At 38.8% G+C, this 22149-nt stretch overlaps 1 non-coding gene across 1 annotated transcript; it reads left to right on the top strand.

The window, feature by feature from the left end:
- The first annotated feature begins 5417 nt into the window (after positions 1–5417).
- On the top strand, positions 5418–5576 carry LOC112826983 (U1 spliceosomal RNA). Its single transcript, XR_003209118.1, has one exon. It is a non-coding gene; the product is annotated as a U1 spliceosomal RNA (small nuclear RNA).
- The last annotated feature ends 16573 nt before the right edge of the window (positions 5577–22149 follow it).

Raw genomic sequence — 22149 nt, 5'->3', positions numbered from 1 at the left:
AAGAATAAGAAAAAAACTTCAGAAAAATAACTAAATGAAATGGAGATAAGCAATATGCCTGATGAGAATTTAAAGATAGTCAGTGGGCTGGATAAAAGAGTGGAAGAACTCAGTGAGACCTTTAATAAAGAGATAGAAAATACTAAAAAGAACCAATCAGAGTTGAAGAATATAATAACTGAAATAAAAAACATAGTAGAGGGAACCAACAGTAGATTAGAGGATGCTGAAGAATGTATCAGCGATATGGAAGACAGGGTAATGGAAAACACACAGCTGAGGAGCAGAAAGAGAAAAGAATTTTTAAAAAATGAAGATAGAGAAATCTCTTGGACAACATCAAACACTGACACTGTAGAGGTCCTAGAAGAAGAGAGAGAGAGGGGTAAAAAATTTATTTCTATAATTTGTATGTGTGTGTGTGTGTGTGTGTGTATACATAAGTTATATATATGTATTAAGAAATGTATTAGGAAATAATAGCTGAGAACTTCCCTAAACTAGTGAAGGAAATAGATGCCCAATTCCAAAAAACAGAGTTCCAAACAAGATGAACCCAAGGAGGTCCACACCATGACACATAATGTCAAAGATTAAAGATAAAGAGAATATTAAAAGCAGCAATAGAGAAGCAAAAAGTAACTTTGAAGGAAAAACTTATAAGATCATCAGCTGATTTTTCAGCAGAAATTTTGAAAGCTAGAATAAAGTGGCATGAAATACTCAAAATGCTGAAAGGAAAAAACTCACAACCAAGAATACCCAGCAGGGTTATTATTCAGATTTGAAGGAGAGATAGTTTCCCAAATAAACAAAAGTTAAAGGAGATAATGGCCACTAAACCAGCCTTACAAGAAATGTTAAATGGACTTCTATAAGTGAAAAAGAAATAGGCATAATTAGATGTAAGAAAACAAAGAATAAAAAGATAAAATACGACAGCAAATACATAAAATGTGGAGGAGGTAGTAAAAAAATGGAAGTTTTTTTTTCTTTTTTCAGAATATGTTTTAACTTATATAACCAATGACCATCAACTTAATATAGACTGCTATTTACTTAGGATGTTACATATAAACTTCATGGTAACCATAAACCCAAAATTTACAATAGATTTTAAAAAATAAAAAGCCAAACATAACACTACAGAAATTCATCCAACTCAAAGAAAGAGAACAAAAGAAGAATAAAGGAACAGAGAATTACAAAAACCACCAGAAAAAGAATAAAATGGAAATAAGTACACACCTATAAATACTTTAAATGTAAGTGGTCTAAATGCTCCAATCAAAAGGCATAGGGTTTTAGAATGGGTAAAAATATAAGGCCCATCTATATGCTGCCTATAGGAGACTCACTTCAGATCTGACAACACATACAGGCTAAAAGTAAGAGGATGGAAAAATATTTACCATGAAAGTGGAAGCAAAAAATAAAGTTGCAGTAACAATACTTATATAAAATAGACCTTAAAACAAAGACTGTACTAAGAGACAAAGAAGGGCATTTCATAATGATAAAAGAGATCAATCCAACAAGAGGATATAACAATTGTATATATCTATGCACCCAACACTGGCACCTAAATACATAAAGCAAATATTAATGGAGATAGAGAGATTGATGGCAATAAAATAAGAGTTGGGGACTTTAACACACCATTTACATCAATGGACAGATCATCCACATAGAAAATCAACAAGGAAACCATGTCTTGGGGCGCCTGGGTGGCTCAGTCGGTTAAGTGGCTGCCTTTAGCTCAGGTCATGATCTCAGGGTCCTTTGATTGAGCCCCGCATCAGACTCCCTGCTCAGCCGGGAGTCTGCTTCTCCCTCTGCCCCTCTCCCCCTGCTTGCACTCTCTCTGTCTCTGTCTCTCTCAAATAAATAAATAAAATCTTAAAAAACAAAAAGGAAACCATGTCTTTGAATGACACATTAAACCAGATGGACATAACAGATATAATTCAGAACATTCCATTCAAACACAACGAATACCCATTCTTTTCAAGTGCATATGGGGCATTCACCAGACCAGATCACGTTAGGTCAAAAAATAAGCCTCTAGAAATTTATTTATTTATTTTTAAAGATTTTATTTATTTATTTGAGACAGAGAGAGTGAGCATGAGCAGGGGGGAGGGGCAAAGAGAGAGGGAGAAGCAGACTCCCTGCTGAACAGGGAGCCTGATGCAGGACTTGATCTCAGGACCCTGAGATCATGACCTGAGCTGGAGGCAGACCCTTCACGGACTGAGCCACCCAGGCACTCAAGCCCCTAGAAATTTAATAAGATTGAAGTCATGCTATACATTTTTTCCAACTACGATGGTACAAAATTAGAAATCAATCACAAGAAAAAAAACTGGACAAAACACAAACACATGGAGGCTAAACATGATATAAACTACCAATGGCCCAATGAAGCAATCAAGAAGAAATTAAAAAAAAATACATGGAGACAAATGAAAATGAAAACACAGGTGCTCTAAATCTTTGAGATGCAGTGAAAGCAGTTCAAAGAGGGAAATATGCTGTGATACAGGCCGACTTCAAGAAACAAGAAAAAGCTCAAATAAACTAAGCTTACACCTAAAGGAACTAAAAAAAACCAACAACCCAAAAAAAGTCAACCAAACAAAAAAACAGATCAAAATCCAAGGCAGGTAGAAGGAAAGAAATAATAAAATCAGAGCAGAAATAAATGACTTGGAGACTAATAAAGTAATAAAAAGATCAATGAAACCAAGAGCTGGTTCTTTGAAAAGATAAACAAAATTGATAAACCCTGAGCCATACTGAGCAAGAAAAAAAGAGAAAGGACCCAAATAAATAAAATCAGAAATGAGAGAGGAGAAGTAATAACTGACACCACAAAATTACAAAGGATTGTAAGAGAATACCAGGAAAAATGTTATGCCAACAAATTAGCCAACCTAGAAGAAACAGATACATTCCTAGAAACATACCATCTTCCAAACTGAATGAGGAAGAAATAGAAACTTGAATAGACTGATTACTAGTAATGAAATTAAATCAGTTATCAAAAAGCTACCAAAAAATAAAAGCCCAGGACTAGATAGATTCACTAGCATTTAAAGAAGAGTTAATACTCATTCTCCTCAAAGTATTGAAAAAAATAGAAGAGTAAGGAAATCTCCCAAATATATTCTACAAGGCCAGCATTACTCTGATAGCAGACAAAGGCACTGCAAACAAACAAACAAACAAAAACAGACACTGCAAAAACAACAAAACACAAAAAAATCCCCCAAAACACCAAAACAAAACAAAACTGCAAGCCAATATCCCTGATAAACATAGATGCAAGATCCTCAACAAAATATTAGCAAACTGCATTCAACAGTACATTGAAAGGATCATTCACAATGATCAAGTGAGATTAATTTCTGAAACACAAAGATGGTTCAATATTTGCAAAACAATGTGATATACCATATAAATAAAGCAAAGGATAAAAATTATATGATCATCTCAATAGATGCAGAAAAGCATTTGACAAAGTTCAACATCCATTCATCCATAAAAAAAAATCTCAACAAAGTAGGTTTGGGGGAAACATACCTCAACATAATAAAGGCCTACAGCTAACATTATACCCACTGGTGAAAACTGAGAGCTTTTCCTCTAAGATCAAGAACAAGACAAAGATGTCCACTCTCACTACTTTTATTGAATACAGAAAGTCCTAGCCACAGCAATCAGACCAGAAAAAGAAACTAGAGGCATTCATAATGGTAAAGAAGTTGTTAAACTGCCACTATTTATAGATGACATGACACTATACTTAGGAGATCCTAAAGACTCCACCAAAAAAAGCACTAGAAATAATAAATTCATAAAGTTGTAGGATACAAAATTAATATATGGAAATGAGCAGCATTTCTATATATTATTAATGAAGTAGCAGAAAGAAAAATTAAGAAAACAACACCATTTACAGTTGCATCAAAAATAATAAAATATGTAGGAATAACATAGCCAAAGAGGTGCAAGACCTCTATCTGAAAACTATAAAACACTGATGAAAGAAATTGAAGATGACACAAACAAATGGAAAGATATTCCATTCTCATGAATTGCAAGGACAAGTACTGATAAAATGTCCACGCTACCCAAAGCAATCTACAGACTTAATGCAATCCCAATCAAAATACTGACAGCATTTTTCACACTAGAAGAAATACTCCTAAAATTTGTTTGGAACCATAAAAGATTCTGAGTAGCCAAAGCAGTCTTGAGAAAGAAAAACAAAGCTGGAGATATTACAATTCCAGAGCTCAAGATATACTACAAAGCTGTAGTAATCAGAACAGTATGGTACGGGCCCAAAAACAGACACAGAGATCAATGAAACAGAACAGAGAGCCTAGAAATAAACTTACAATTATATGGGAAATTAATCTATGACAAAGGAGGGAAGACTATACAATGTGGAGAAGACAGTCTCTTCAATAAATAGTTCTGGGAAAATTGAACAGCTACATATAAAAGAATGAGACTGGACCACTTTCCAACACCATAGACAATATAAACTCAAAATGGATTCAAGACCTAAATAGAAGTCCTTAAACCATAAAACTCCTAGAAGAGAACATAGGCAATAATTACTCTGATTGGCCATAGCAACATTTTTCTAGATATATATCTTCAGGCAAGGGTACGAAATGCAAAAATAAACTATTTGGACTAAAACAAAATACAAAACTTTTGCACAGCAAAGGAAACCATCAACAAACCAAAAAGGCAACCTTCTCAATGGGAAAAGATACTTGCAAATGATATATCTGATAAGGGGTTAATATACAAAATATATAGAGAACTTAACACCAAAAATACCCCCAAACCAAAAAAACAAACCAAAACAAAAAAACTCCAAAAAACAATCTAATTAAAAAAGAGAGAACATGAATAGACATTCTTCCAAAGAGGTCATAGAGATGGCCAACAGACACGTGAAAACATGCTCAACACCACTAATCATCAGAAAAATCCAATCAAAATCACAATGTGATATCATTTTATACCTGTTACAATGGTTAAATCAAATAGATAAGAAATAACAAGTGTGGGTGAGGATGTGGAGAGAAGGGAATCCTGGTGCACTCTTGGTGGGAGTGTAGATTGTTACTGCCACTGTGGAAAACAGTATGGAGTTTCCTCAAAAAATTTAAAATAGGAGTACTGTCTGATCTAATAATTCCACTAGCTGGTATTTACCCAAAGAAAACAAAAACACTAATTGAAAAAGATATATGTACCCCTATGTTTATTGCAGTATTACTTACAATAGCCAAGATATGGAAGCAACCTCAGTGACCACAGATAGATGATTGGATAAGGAAACTGTGGTATACACATACAATGGAATGTTGCCATTAAAATAAAAAGGATGAATATGTACCTGGCAGGGGAGATACCATGATCACAAAGGTGGTTTTCCCAGGGCGAGGCTTAACCATTTACTCCAGATGTGCTGAGAGATTTCCCCAAATGTAGGAAACTTGACTGCATAATTTGTGGTTAGTGGGGGCCTGTGTTTGCACTCCCCCCCCCAAAAAGGATGAGATTGTGCCATTAGTGACACCTGGATGGATCTAGAGGGTATTATTGAAGTAACTGAAGTAAGTCAGACTGAGAAAGACAAATACCCCTGTGATTCCAGTCATGTTTGGATCTAAAACAAATTAAATAAACACAAAAAGCAGAATCAGGGCGCCTGGGTGGCTCAGTTGGTTAAGCGACTGCCTTCGGCTCAGGTCATGATCCCGGAGTCCCGGGATCGAGTCCCACATCGGGCTCCCTGCTCGGCGGGGAGTCTGCTTCTCCCTCTGACCCTCTTCCCTCTTGTGCTCTCTATCTCTCATTCTCTCTCTCTCTCAAATAAATAAATAAAATCTTAAAAAAAAAATAAACACAAAAAGCAGAATCAGACTTATAAATACAGAGAACAAACTAATGGCTGCCAGAGGGAGGTGGGTGGGAGTTTGGGCAAAATGGGGGAAGGGGAGTGGGAGATATAGGCTCCCGGTTACGGAATGAATAATTCATGGGGATAACAGGCACAGCAGAATGAATCCTATATACTCTGATCCTATAACAGCATTGTGTGGTGGCAGATAGTAGCCATACCTGGGGCGAGCGCAGCATAATGTACACACTTGTTGAATCACTATGTTGTGCTCCTGAAACCAATTTAACATTGTGCCGACTATACTCACATAAAGAAAGGGAGAGAGTGAGGGTATTTTGACAGGTCTGAATATTGTAAAAATTTAAATATATAAAGTGCTTTTGGTGTTATTTGTACAGGTCTGAATTATTTTGTTTGTTTAACTCAAGGGTTCACTAACAGTAACCCATGGGCCAAAACCAGTGTGTTACCTGTTTTTGTAAATAAAGTTTTCTTGGAGGACAGCCATGCCATTTGTTTACAAATGTCTATGACCACTACTGTGCCATAATAGAATTGAAATAGAGGCAGTATGCTCATAAAACCTAAAGTAGTTAGTACATAGCCCTTTTCAGGAGCAGTTTGCTAACCCCTGGTCTAGCTAGCTGGATTGTGATTAACAATTCGTTTGGTCATGAAATAACAGTTTGGTATATTTAGAAAGCAAGTTATAAATAAGAACTTTTATTTGAGGGTAACGTACTAAAGTTTTTCAGGAAAAATAAACTTTTTTCTCCCAAAGATTTTGTGACATGTATTTAATTCTAGCTCTCTTTTGCACTTCTGGGGTTTTCCTCACTTTCTAATTTCTATCTAATGGATTGTTTGGTTTCGTTGTTTATTCTGCAGCTTGAGCTCATGTCACACTTCCCTATCCTGAGCTTACTAAAACTTTGAGTCTTCTGAGTCTTGTAGCTTAAATGTTCTTTCTGCTTTGTTTTGTTTTTTTTTTTTTTCTTTTTAAACATTATCAAGAGCTTATGTTCACATTCTGTGCCAATAGCACTCAAGTTGTAGGGGCCTGAGGGACTTGGTTCTCTCATTCGCTGGGAACATTCCCTAACAGTATGGATATAGAAATTGTGTCTGGCTTCATTCTAGGATCCTTTTTGTCTTATGGGTGCCAGTGAGGTCATCCAGGCATGTCTGACACTTTCTGTAGTTGTTTGGTGAGGGGCTTCCAGAAACAGATTCTGCACTGGAGCCAAAGCTCTCAGCTCTGCCTCCGCTCTGATTTAAGCAAAGGCACATTAGTTTAAATAATCACTTGAAGGCTTTGCTGTATTTTCAGAAGACCCTATTGAGCAGATTAACACCAGAAAAGTCTCATTTTTCAACTGAGAATTGAACAATACAATCCCCTCACATTGTTCCTCAAAATGAATCTGCTGCAGCTAGTCGTCCTATGAGAGATGACTGTGGATGATATTTTCTGACCATGAAGGAGATGGGAGATGGCTTGAGGCGGGGCTACTGTGTGCTCTTGTGTCACATGAGGGTCTGTTCGAAGAAGAAATATCTTGTCCTGCCCCTGAACTCATTTGTTTATAAAAGTGTGTGGGGTCCTTCTGCATAGCTGTTTACTAATTCTCTTTGGGGTACAGAGGTTTTACTTTGTGGTGGGGGTAAAGGGTGTGGATACTAAAATGAGAACAAGGAGAGAGGAAGGGAAATGCTCTGCAAGTCCTGCAGTAGAGCCCCCAGCAACTCTTGGCTATCAACATTCCACATTTCTGTGTTCTGAGAAACTGGTACTTGTAGCAGGTATATAGCCACAGGGATCCTGTAGCCTGGAGACCCTGCAAAACAGCATCAGCACAGTGTCTGATATTGGGCTAGAGCTCAGCAGTGCCCCCTTGATTGCTAAATCCTCTATCTGAATGAAACCACTCTGGAAAGCAAAGCTCGCTTTAGGGCAACTTGTGAATGGTGCCAATTCAATTTTAAACTTATATAGCCTCTTCTATCAAATGCTTGACAGCTAAGAACTTTAAAGAATTCAGGTTTGTTTGTTTGTTTGTTTGTTTTAAATTCTACCCAGGACAAGAAATTGTAATAGTCTTGTACATAGTAGGCACTTGATAAGCATCTGCTTCTTATGCATATCCTACACATATCCTGAAGAATTTGCAGATTATGCAATTATTTTTTCTTTATACTTTGCTGAAGTTTGGCCAATGGCCACAGCATCACAAAGATGCTGGAAGCTGTAAGCAAAAGAGCACAGAATGTTTCTGCAGAGATGGGAGTGTGCTCAGGGATTGCTAAATCCCTTCCTTGGCTTGACTTGCAGGGAACAAGTCCAGAGGACGGAAGATAGAGGAGAGATTCACTCCTCTATCCTCATCTTTTACCAGAACACTGACAGGCCCAAATCAATTGAGCAACTTGGATGGATGAGAAAGCAAGAAGATAATCCACTGGAAAAGGAAATCTTTGTGGATACCCAAGAAGGTGCAGAAAAGAGCAAAGAGTCTCTGGCCTGCCTGGAGGAGAGAGGATGGTGTTCTGAGCAGGCTTAGAGTACATGAGGGAGAAAGTACGTCTCCCAGGGCTTACCCAAGGTACCCAGGCATATTTGAGAGAACAAATACTTCCTGAACTCCTACTCTCTGTGTGCCAGGCTGTGGAGAGATCATGTGAAGGAGACAATGTCTTTGGCCTCAAAAGTTTATAATCTAGAGAAGAAACTCTCAAACAGAATCATTTTCATTATGGCTCTTTGTTGGATTGAGTGAAAATTGGTCCTATAATATTTAGGACTTATGTGCTGAGTTATGGGTACAGTTTTTAGGCATTCTTCTTAGGCCAGATCTACTGGGTAACCTATTTTGCAATGCTGGGCAGAGAAGAGTAGATTTGTTGAGGGAGGTGGTGGTGGTCCATGCTCCCTGGAAATGCGGCCCTGGGGCCTGGTGAGCAGCTGGTGGACGAGGTTCAGCCACAGCCTGCACAGTGCCAATCTGCAGAGTCTGCCATTCCCCCTTCGAGGTTGCTCTGTTTCTCACTGAGTATGCATGTGTATTTGGGACGATGATCATGAATTTAGAACACCTCTCCTGGGACAGAAATTATGAATTACAGATGAGAGAAAGATCACTTATTTGGGAAATGTTCCAATTCTGAAACTAACGACTGAAGAAGTGTCTAGATGTAAAGCACTGACAAATCTTTGAGCACATATATTTGCTAGAATATTAAAAAAATACCAACATGTTAAAATTAGCTCTCAAAATTCAGGTAAAAATGCTTCTTGATGTCAAATATTAACTGAAACTTGACATCTGATTCCATTAGAACTGACATTTGAAACCATTATTTTCAAAATAAAAGTCTATTTTTCTCCCAAGAAGAAGGGTGACATAAATAATATTTGCAATTGATATCTATTCTTGTCAGGATTAAGGGCAAATTTTGTGTTCTATTTGCTGCACAAACTGGGGAAGGACAGTAAAAATATGATGAATTTGTTGCATGGTTTATGAAAATATAATGGTCCCTGAAAACTTAGTAATCATAAAATAGATTTTTCTTTAATTCAAGCTAATAATTTAAAGCCTGAGTCAAAAATCCTTGAAGATTAAGTAAGAAAGACACATATCACCTGGCACAGTATATGACGACAAAGGGTCCCAGAAGGTCAGTGTAGTTTGCTCTATAACACCCAGGGAGTATAGTAAATTCAGGAGAGATAAGGGAGACCAATTCCATAGGAACCCAGAAACGAAAGGGCAAGTAGTGTTCCATGGCAAGTTTTAAGGACTATTTCTCAAGTGACTTACTTCATTTTGCTTTTTAGAAAATTTGGTCACTGAGGTAATTATTCTAATGAACAGGATTTATCTTATTACCTGAAATATTTATTCACCAGTTACATGTGCTGTAAATGTACCGTTTTTTTTTTTGTTTGTTTTTTCGTTTTTTGTTTTTTCTGCTTAAGAAGACTTGAAGAATTCAGCTTCTTAAAGGGGATAAAGCATTCCTAGACGGGGTTGGCTGGGAAGATGGCAGGGTAGGAGGACCCTAAACTTTCCTCCATCCTCCAGAAACTAGATGACACTCACATCAGTGTAAATAACCCAGACAACAACACGAAAGCCTGTGGAACAAGCTCCACAACTAAATAGTAGAGAAGAGACTGCATTGAAGAAGATAGGAAGGGCAGAGACTGGATCTGGGAGTGAAACAGACCATGGCCATCTGTGGTACGGGTAGCCAGTCGCACAGAGAAGGGCAGAAAAGATTTTCATACCAGGGAGTCCATGGATGGGGAGGATGAAGCCCCATCATATTTGCTTTTGAAGATGAGAGGGCCCAAATACTGTGTGTTCTTACAACCACTGGGACTTAAAGTCTGGAATTTTAAAAATTGGTGTGCTCAGCTCTGGGAGAGCCCCAAGGGCATTAGAAGTGTAGTCCCTGCCCTTAGGAGACAGCACAGAACCAGCAGTTTGAAAAATACCAGGGACGGACAGGAGGGAGAGTGATTTGCTCATCTCAGAGCACACCCCCAAGAAACAGAGATTATGGGGAAACCACTCCAGGAACAAAAGAGCTGGCAGGTGCCATTGCCCTCCCCAGCCCCCCAACATAAACAATGGCCACCTGCGAGAACCAGGGCAGCACTGACACTTTTTCCCTAACTTGCTTACACCAATACCCCAACTAAAAGAAACATGGTCACACAGGCTTTATTTTGCAGTACTCATCAGTTTTGTATGACCAATAAGAAAGAATGTCTCAGGGTTAAAAGGAAGCAAGAACTAAAGGAAAATGTAAAAAGAAATGTGTTTTTTCTGAGATTTTTAGTTTATATTCCAGGTGTGCAAGTCTGGGGGGGGGGTTAGATTAGGATTTTGGGATAAAAGGCTTAATGTTGGGAAAAAATAATTGAAAACCCCCAAATTTTCTCTGAATTGAGAAAAACTCCCCATAAAGGCAGTAGAAACAGAAAAACAGTTTTGTTACTGAATAAGTATTAAACCAGAACGTGATTATCATCACATCAATTGCTGAGAAATTGCTCAGACAGAAATTTTACCCCCTTATATAGCCAAGCAGCTTTTAAAGCCAAGAACATTCCTTACGTGTTCTCAAGATAAGCAGTAACTAGTCCTCAAGTCAGAGGACTTGACAGCACATTTGTCACACACAGTTCATCCTAAATTTACCTGGTAATTGGGTTGACCATCTGTGTTAGCTAATTGGCTTTATATAAAAGATAAACAAACTTCTTATATCCTTATGACAGGAGGTAGTTTTATAACTTGGAACAAGGCACCCCCAACTGAGGGTCCTACCCTCCCACAGAGACTGGGAGATTCAAAAGGATGGCTCTCAGGTCCTTGAGAAAGACATTCCTGGGTTATAAACTGGCAACATAGTTAAAACAACAACAACAAAAAGTGGAAAACGTTTTCATATGTCTCAAAAGGGCAGAGAGAATTTACAATTACATGTTTATTAAAAAAAATGCTCTGACAAAAGGGAAGGGGGATGTCTCTTCCCTTATTTTTAACAGGGAGAATTAAGCCTTTTATTTTCAATTTTCCTATGCATAACAAGTTGAACTCAGACTTTTTGAGTCTTATAATCAGCAATACACAGGAATGAGAAGTATAGGAATTTCTTTAACACGAACTCCTGCAATTAAGCTAGAAAACAAAACAAAACAAAACAACCCATCCACCAAACTTTTTTCTCTTTTTTTATTTCTCTTCATACTCTATTCAGGGATTATGCCATTTTTCATCTCCTGCTGAGTTTCTATTATATTAAAATTTATTGTTTTAGCTAAGAGAGAGAAAAAATAAATCATCCCTTAATTTTAAAGACATGTAGTAACCTTGCAACAATTTGTCACTGTTTCCTAAAACATGCAGTCTTTTTAGTTGGTACTCTGTGTACGAGGTAGAAAATGCTTTCCTTGGGAATCAGAAAGGGTCTTTTCACAATATCCTGGTCTCTGGAGAGGAGGAGGGGGTAAACTGGGCCCCCTGGGCTTTGATCTTTTCCAGAATGGCAATCCTATACCCCTGAAATGCACTTAATGGTTTCCACTAAGGAATGGATAAAAACATCCTGTTTGCCTGGTTTGTGTTCTCTGAGAATTTAGAATTGAAAATTCTTCAGAAAATCACTACTTACTCCTTGACTGATCTGATCCATCTAGCCAGTGACCTGAGATAACTTCTCCCCTTCTTAGTGAAACTGTTTGGGGCTGAGCCAGTCTCCAAGGATTCTGGGTGATTAGAAAGACTGAAAGAATTTTGGGATGGGGAGAGGTAAGTTTTACAGTCAAGTATTCATTCAGATATTCCCCTAAAGAAACACAGACTTAAATCCTTTTTATTTGGCTCTGGGACTGAGCTCATGTGAGGATTTCCAGATTAGTGATGAAGTAAATCTGGACACTTAGCACTCATCCTGTTAAGACATATTTCTGTGGGGTTGTTCCATTTATAAAGCTGGCTTCTTATGGTGCATTTGATCCTGTTGTAATTTCTTAGGCTTGCAGACCAGGCTGCTCAACTTGTGTGAGATCAAAGTTCTAGAAGTAAAAGCACCTGGAATTGGTACAATCTTTCCACTTTCCATCGCCCACCTCCCTCCAAAATATATAATGTATATAACTTTGGGTACCTTAATTTAGCCCAATGGACTTTAAAGACCTTTTTCTCTAAAAGTCCAAGGATACCTTTTAAAATAATGTTTCCAATCTTCCCCCTTTCTACTCTGAGCCTATATAAAATATATAAAATATAATGTCACCTCAATAGAAGTTAAATAGCAGTCTATAATTTAGGCTACATGCCAAGTGCTAACCTTAATATTCTATCATGTTGAAGAAAGAAGGAGTCCAAAATTTTTATGGTTCCTTGACTTTACCTTGGTATAACTTATAGGACTTTAGTATAACAAGTGTATTTAATCATGTAATGGAAGCACACAATTAGTAGATAAATGGACTAATTTTATTATCTAGATTTTAATAAAGCACTTGCTACTTTGCCTCATGAAGCCAACTTGTAAAATTAAGTCACTCAGATGTGAATATTGTCACAAGGGCTCAATTTTGGCTGAAATCCCATAAAGAAAGAATAATGATGGTCATCAATGCATCAAAATTGCAAGAAGATGCCCAGAGCAGTGCCTCAGGAAATGGGCATGAGACTAGTTTAAGATAATGTTTCCATTAATGATACAAAAGTTAGAGTAGAGGAATAGGGAGACAGTCTCTCAAGGGGTTTGATAAAATGTAACTCCTTATAAATGAATTCTTTTTCATTTTTATTTCAGCTATACTCTGACATCTTGAAATAAGGCATAATCAGAAGTGGTCCAGAAAAGTCTTGATCATTTTAGATACCCTTAAGTCCTTCTTATGGAAGTAATTTCACATAGAAGTTAAAAATAAGTTGCATTAACTTTCGAGGTTTGCTCCCTCCAGAATGTGGAAACCAGTTTCTGTTAACTATTTTGTATCACCATGTGTTAAATTGCACAGCAGGATGAAAATAGCTCCTCCAAGATGTTAGAGGGAGTTGCTGCACTGCATTTTGAAGCATTGGCAAAGCACCGAAATTCATGTTCTGAAGCTCCTTCCTGAGAAAATTGTTAAGGACTGGAATGAGCTACTTTGAATATTTGGAAAGTTTATTTACTTGTTTTTTTTAAACAATTGTTTTGGTGTCGGTATGGAGAATTCTAGGGGTAGATGGGAAGTAGATGACATTGAAGGATTATAAATAGACAGGGAGGTGTTTCCATGTTTGTGGAATGACCTATAGAATGTACTGAATTTGTCTTCTTGCCTTTTCATCATTTTGGGCTGTACAAAAATTACTCACCGGAAGAAGCAGCTCAAGAGCTCAATTTTGTTCTCTTTTCCCCCAGTTAAAGCAGAGCCCAAACAATGTTGTACTTTTACCTAATGGTTGCCCTACTCATAGCAGGCTATTTGTTTGTTTGTTTGTTTTCTTTCTCATAGCTATTTATATTCTGAGATTTTTTTTTGTTCCTGTCATTTAAAAAAATATTTTAATTCCACCTCACACCTGTCAGAATGGCAAAGATAAACAACTCAGGAATCAACAGATGTTGGCAAGGGTGCGGAGAAAGGGGAGCTCTCTTAGACCGTTGGTCGGAAGGCCAACTGGTGTAGCCACTCCGGAAAACACTACGGAGGTTCCTTAAAAAGTTAAAATAGAGCTACCCTATGATCCAACAATTGCACTATTAGCTATTTACCCAGAGGATACAAACAGTGATTTGAAGGGGCACGTGCACCCCAATGTTTATAGCAGCAATGTCCACAATAGCTAAACTATGGAAAGAGTGTAGAAGTCCATCGACAGATGAATGGATAAAGAAGATGTGGTGTATACACACACACACACATGCACACACAGACACGCACACACAGACACAGACACACGCACACACAGACACACACATGCACGCGCACACACACAGACACACAAACGCACACAGACACGCACACACATGCACACAGACACAGAGACACACACAGACACATGCACACATAGACACGCACACACAGATGCACACACACAGACACACACACATATAGACACACGCACACAGACACGCGCACACACACACACACACACTGGAATATTACGCAGCCATCAGAAAATGAAATCTTGCCATTTGCAATGATGTGGATAGAACTAGAAGGTATTATGCTAAACGAAATAAGTCAGTCAGAGAAAGACGAATACCATATGATTTCACTCAAAAGGGGAATTTAAAAAACAAAACAGATGAACATAGGGGAAGGGAAGGGTAAATAAAATAAGATGAAATCAGAGGGAGACAAACCATAAGAGACCCATAACTCTAGGAAACAAACTGAGGGTGGCTGGAGGGGAGGTGGGGGGATGGGGTAACTGGCTGATAGGCCTTAAGGAGAGCACTTAATGTAATGAGCACTGGGTGTTATATGCAACTGATGAATAACTGGATTCTACCCCTGAAATGCATAATGCAGGATATATTAACTAAATTGAATTTAAATTTAAAAAATTAAGAAAAATTGATTTTTAAATCCAGGAGTTTTCCTTCAGCATTAGGCTGGGCTCTGGGGCACAGGTGAGGGCTTCATCTGTGGGTGGTGGGATGAGATGCTGGGGAGGAGTCACCTACTGGTTCATCATTAGAAGAAGCTGACTTTGAGCCTAGAATAGGGACCCTTACCACCCAGGAACTGATAGAGTATTAAATGAGTCTGATTTATGTGGGCTGGGGGTTTGTACCCTGCCTATATTGCTGGTTTAAATGAATGGACGAAAGGATGATATTAAAGATACCAAGAGTACGGGTCTCATGCTAGGCTGAATAATGACCCCTCACGATGTTCATACCCTAGTCCCCAGAAACTGTGAACATGCTAACTTACAAGGCAGAAGAGACTTTGCAGATGTGTGGTTAAAGTTCTTGAGATGGAGGGATTATTCTGGACAATACAGTGGACCCTACATACAATTACAAGCATCGTGTATGAAGGAGGCAGAGTGGGCTGTGACTAACAGCAGAGGGGACGGTGATGCGATCCCATGAGTAGAGACCAGAGTGATGCTCTGATGATGGAGGAAGGGACTATGGGCCAGGAATGAGAGGCAGCCACTAGAAGCTGAAAAAGGCAAGGAGACAGATTCTTCCTTAGAACCTCTAAAAGAAACCAGCCCTACTGACACCTCAGCTTATGCCCAGACTTGTACCTCCAGAACTGTGAGAGAACGAATGGTGTGTTATTTTAAGTGACTAAGTTTGTGGTTATTTATTATTGAACGAATAGGACACGTGCGCAGGTAAATTAACAAGGCATGTCCCGCCCGTGCTCCCAAGACACAAGTGTGAGGATCAGTATTGTTACGTGGAGCACTATGGATGGGGTTGGAAACAGAGTTTCAAGGGCAAAATTCTGGACAAGAGAATAATGTGCATATGAATATACTTAAAGCTTCTAAGATTCAACATTAAAGCTTAAAATGCATGTTCTCTATATCTGAGTCTTTCTGTTTTTTATTATTTTCTTGAGATTTCTGTATACCGAAAACTAATAGAACATTGTATGTCAACTATACTTTGATAATAATAAAAAACACTTAAAATGCACAAAGGAAAAATCAGAATAAAAGGAATTCATAGAGAAAGTAACTGGGTTTGACTAAAGCTTTTTCCACCTACACAAACACTATATTGGAAATAATGGTAATGAACACGGGCTCTTGGGACAAGACCCTTAAAAATTTAAAGGTGTTAAGCAGATGGGTAGCTTCCTCTAATACCTAGTTGCCTGACCTCAGGTTAGCTTTCCTGGGAACAGATAATTGTTGCGTGAAACCTACTACAGAGCTAAACCTCTTAGATCCTAGGTAAGCTCAGTGTCATAATAGGTGACATGTCCTTGGGGCTGACAGCAGGATTTTGTTTTTGCTTTGCTTTTCTAACAGAGCTCACATGATCAGAATTGACGAGGAGAACAGAGGAAGGGAAGAGGTGAGTTTCCCACCCTCTGCTGGGTTCAGGACCACTTTTTGCCACGTGTTCTTGAAGTTGAAATGCGTGGGTTGTTTTCCTGCTGTTAATAGGCTGAAGTAAGTCAAAACCTGAAACTGCCCCCTTTTTTGGAACAAGAGATCACATGAGCATAAGAGGATCTGTAAATAAAGTGTTGGCATAGATTTTCTCCTGGTGAAGCAGGCCCACTGAATTTCTCAGGAGAGGCTTTCAATTCCTAGAGAAAAATATACTCAGGTTCTTGATTATTGTGCAATTTAACTCAGGGATTTTTCACTCTCTTTTGAAGGGTGTTTGCTTTCCAGAGAAAACAACAAACCATTAATTAGAACTGCTTCAGAGCAGTGAAATAATAGGCCTGTACAACTGGTATCGAGTGCTTAGTCTCTGCTGATTACAGTCATTTTAATGGATGCATCCTGGAAAAACATAATATTTTTGCTAAGGACCCCAACCAGAGAAGGAATAAAATACAGAAAACAACAGTTTCTTACTTTAGCACAGAAGATAAATACATTTTCTCCACAGTTTTAACTTTAATATAATGGTGATTCTCCTGAAAGGGGATTCAGAGTGGAAATCCTACTCTACCCTCTGGCTTATAGATTTCTCTGTTCTAGACTCTGAATACAACATTCCCTTCTTTTTTTAGAGTTTTAAAATTTGTAAAAGGAGAAACGTCATGCAACCACGTAGGTAGGACACACTCAAAGCTTTACTGAAGGATAATGATGAGACTTGAAACTAAAATTTGTTCCAAGTAGTTCCATCACTGACACATCAGGGAGTCAGGAGACACAAGGTTAGACATTCTAGTCTTTTCTTAAAGAGGGTCATTTTTAGAAAAGAACGCTCCAACAGTTATTTATAGGCATTCCTGTTTTTGTTTACTTGCATCATGGCGCATGCACACAGATCTAATATGAGATAGCTTTGCTGGCTTTCATTCAGCACACATTTATGAATCTCCTCTTGTGTGCTAGACTCTGTGCTGGCTAGAGTAGACCCAATGTCTTTCTTTATGGAGCTTACATTCTACTCGGGGACACAAATTAACTAAATGTTAGTAATGATGAGTGACATAAATGCGAAGCCTTTGGTGCCACTGGGCATATGACAGGAGACTTATAGTCGAGGAAGCAGTCAGGGAAGACTTCTGTGAGGAAGTGACGATTGAACTGAGAGCTAGAGGGTTAGCAGGACCTGACCAGGCAAAGGAGCAAGGGCGGGGGTGGGGAGAGAATCCTGGGCAGAGGGAAGAGAATGTGCCAAGACTCTTGTTGAGAAGGAGCATGGGACATTCAAAGAACACTGAAAGATATTTTGGTGCCATGTGGAGAGGGGATGGCAGAGAGGCAAGGGTAGATGTGAGAAGCCAGTCAGGAGAATACCATGAGGGTAGATCTCACATTAAGGGTTCTTACAACAATAAACAAAACAAAAAGACATTTATGATAGCTGATTCTCAAAGATGCAGTATCACTTGAATAAAATCCAATTGCACAAATACTAGAACAACACCCCAATCTACCACTGATGTTATGTCATCAATGTACAAAATGAGTAAAATTGACGAGATCCCTTTAGAGATGTGTTGTCCAAAACAGTGGACACTAGTCATAGCTATTGAGCACTTAGAGTGTGGCTCATCTGAATTGAGATGTTCTGTAAGTCTGAAATACACACTAGATTTTAAAGACAGTGTGAAAAAAGGTACAATAATTCATTAGTGTTTGGGGCATCTGGGTGGCTCAGTCGGTTGAGCGTCTGCTTTCGGCTCAGGTCATGATCCCAGGGTTCTGGGGTGGAGCCCCACATCGGGCTCCCTGCTCAGCAGGGAGTCTGCTTCTCCCTCTCCCTCTGCCCTCCGCTCATGGTCTCTCTGTCTCTCGCTCACTCTCTCTAATAAATGAATAAAATCTTTAAAAAATGCATTAGTGTTTTAATACTGTTTATTGTTCTAATATTTTATATATATTTGATTTTTAAAAAATATATTCTTAAAGTTAATTTCATCTATTTCTTTTTATGCTTTTTAATGGGGCCACTACAAAATTCAAAATAACACTGGCTTGAATTGTATTTCTCTGGGCAGTGTGTACTGCCTTTGGGTGTGAGCCAGGTTTGCCTTAGATAGTGTAAAAGAAGATAATGGTACAGTCACTTTGGAAGATAGTTTGGAGATTTCTTATAAAAATAAGCACACTCTTATCATACAACCCAGCAATCATACAGTTGAAAAATTAGATCCACACAAAAACTTGCACATGGGTATTTATGACACTGTGCTCATAACTGCCAAACCTTGGAAGCACCTAAGATGTCCTTTAGTAGGCGGAGGGATGAATAAACTGTGGTACATCCAGATAACAGAATATTATTCAGTGATAAAAAGAAACGATCTATCAAGCCATGAAAAGACATGAAGGAATCTTAAATGCATATTACTAAGTGAAAAAAGCCAATCTGAAAAGGCTGTATGATTTCAAATATATGACATTCTGGAATAGGCAAACCTACCGAGATGGCAAAAAAGATCATTGGCCGCCAAAAAACTAGGGGATGAACAGGAGGAGAACAGAATATTTTTAGGGCAGTGAAAATACTCTGTACGGTTCTAGAACTATCGACACATGTCATCATACGTTTGTCCAAAGCCATAGGATGTACAACACAAAAAGTGAACATTAAGGTAAACTGTGGGTGACAATGGTGTTCCCATGTAGGGTCATCACTATAACAAATGAACCACTCTGGTGGCGGATGTTGTATTGCTACTGATCTCATTGAAAGTATTTAAATAAAAATATATATGAACATTATAAAAACTGGTAATTCAGTAATTTTATTTCTGAAATTGGTACGGAAGAAACTTGTACATTTGTTAATATTTATTGCAGAAGTTTAAAAAAGAGTGCACTGAAGCTCTTCATATTTTTGTGTTTCATAAAACGTTGACAATGGTTTGAAATAGTAATTGTGAGAGCATTTCTTATGACTTATTCCTTTTTATTTGTTTTCCTCATTCTACTAAGTTGAATAAAAGCTGGTTTAGTTCTTCTACCTTAAAAAAAAGGCCGCGGGGAAGAGGAAAGGAGGTATATGAAAACTGTACTTTCCACTCAATTTTGCGATGAACCTAAAACTGCTCTTAAAAAGCAACACACAGGGGCGCCTGGGTGGCTCAGTTGGTTAGGCGACTGCCTTCGGCTCAGGTCATGATCCTGGAGTCCCGAGATCGAGTCCCACATCAGGCTCCCTGCTCAGCAGGGAGTCTGCTTCTCCCTCTGACCCTCTTCCCTCTCATGCTTTCTATCTCATTTTCTCTCTCTCTCAAATAAATAAATAAAATCTTAAGGAAAAAAAAAAGCCACACACACACACACACACACACACACACACACACACACACAGAGTAATGCAAAATAAGCCTACCCCTTTCATCATGATTTAAGTAATTTGTGATTCAATGAGCTAGTAACACACATCTTAACTTGAGAATTTCTGACGTTGGTTTGACAAATAAGGGATTTTATAAAGATTTCCAGCTCACTTGCCACTCTGAAAGAGTCAGTCATCGAGACTCTCCCAGAAGTTACAAAATAAACTATTTACAGAAATGCTTGTCATCCAGCACCGGCTGAGTTGAAAAGTCGAGATGCTGCATCACCACTTCCCTTCAGCCCTGTCCCTGCTGCAGGAACTGTGCAAGCATGGATATTCTCACACAGCCCTGCCTCTCTCCTCTCCTGATCAGGAAGATGACGTATGCAAACATTTCTCAGGAATCCAGTGCGCATTTGATGAATGACGAGAATTTTTCAATAAATGTACCTATCCCTGGTAACTAATGCAAATAAAGAAAAACACCAAACTGTGCTCTTGTAGTGAACAAAAATTATAGTAAATTAAGCTAAAAATTGTGGCCCAAGTATAGCTGTTTACAAAAATCTCTCGGTCACATACCAAACAGATCAAGGTCCCAGATGAAAATTTATACACACTTTACAAAACCCACCAGCTCCTTGGAAAGAACCTAAATTTTCCACGTGTATGCTGTATAAATCTTCCAAGCATAAGCAATGCATTTGTCTTCATTTAGCCTTCAACCACTTCATTCCCAAGGAATAGTTTGGCTATTTAAATATAACTTACTTCTGGGGCAATACAGTTTCTCAGGACAGTGTTTAATTTCCCAGAAGCCTGAGATTTGAAAGGAAACTGTGGATAGTCCTGGGAGAGTATGGATAAATTGTATTTAGGCTCCTACAATTTTCACAAAATGCCCTAGGGATACAAATGGCCATATATAGAAGTGATATCCATGCCGAAAGGGGTATGGGGAGGCCAGTACACCTATTCTCCTGCATCCACATGGGACTCCACCATCCACTGGCCTGGGTCCTATTGGGTTGAACTTATGGGAAAGTTTTGAAGTGGGACACTAAGGGAGAAGTTTGACTGCAGGCAGGGTGTACTCAGAATATTGAAACCGCCTAGGTATCTTAACAGAGAATTTAATATAGACAATTGTGAACCAAGTTTTAGAGAATTTCAAAGACAGAAGGGAGACAAATGAAGTCTCACAGAGGAAATCCACAAGGAAGCAGCTACCACCCCTGGGAATGAGGAATGTGGGTGGGGTTACCAGATTGGAAAAGCTTGGAGGGGGAGTCCTATGGAACTGGGACCACACCTGGCAGGAGGGAGGCTGCAGGCTGCAGGCTGGAGCTGACTTCTCCCAGTGGTGCAGCCAGGCTGTTTCGGAGGGTGTGGAAGAACCTGCTGGTGTGAAACAAACTGCTGTATGAAGAACCAATTCTGGAATGACGTTGACAGCAACAGGAAGCTACGTGGGAAGGAATAACTTCCTTCTCCCTTCTTCCTTTTAGTTTCTAGTGAAGAACCACACAGAGAGCCACATGGCAAAAAATCGCAGTGTGATTTACGGGTCTCAGCCCCAGGGTCCCAAAGCAGAGTAAATAGGTGGGTTTGTGTTGAGAGCTAATAGTCCAAAAACCAACATAACAGCCACTTGAAAGCTGGTGAGGCTTTAAAGTTGGGACATACATTCAAATAACTCTGCAAAAAGAAGGACTGTCTAGGTACAGGACAGCAGGAGAGAAACCGAGAAATCAGTTGAGTTGAAATGTAAAGCTGAATTAGGGTGGTTCATCATGGAAAATAGACATGTGCAAGTATTCTGTCAGCACGCAAACATTACCAAAAGGCTCATATGTAAGATTCCTTTGTGGAACCTTTCAGTGCCTTGAAAGGGGAGATAACTGTAGCAAAGTAAATGAGCTTATCTCTTTGTTCCTTCTTTCAAAGGTATCTGCACCTTAAACCAAACCAAACCAAACAAAACAAACAACCCCCCAAAACCAAAAACCAAAAGCAGTGTTGTCTCCTATTAACACAAAACCCTGCTAACATTTTGAAATTACTGCTTCAGGGTCTGTGGCAGTTCTTAAGGGACTGCGTCCTTTCTCTCGTCTCAGTGATTTTATTCTTCCAGGTAAATCAGGAAAACCACCTTGGAGTCATTAGGAGAAGGAGAATTCTTGCTCTGGTTTTTCTAAACACAGGACTCTAGACTCAGCAGGTCTAGGCAGGAGTGGACACTGGAA

This window comes from Callorhinus ursinus, unplaced genomic scaffold, assembly GCF_003265705.2.
Source record: "Callorhinus ursinus isolate GAN/ISIS: 27379988/994484 unplaced genomic scaffold, GSC_fseal_2.0 scaffold7, whole genome shotgun sequence".
NCBI lineage: Eukaryota > Metazoa > Chordata > Mammalia > Carnivora > Otariidae > Callorhinus > Callorhinus ursinus.
The sequence above is the reverse complement of the archived record's forward strand: the minus strand, read 5'-3'. Positions and strand labels throughout refer to the sequence as shown.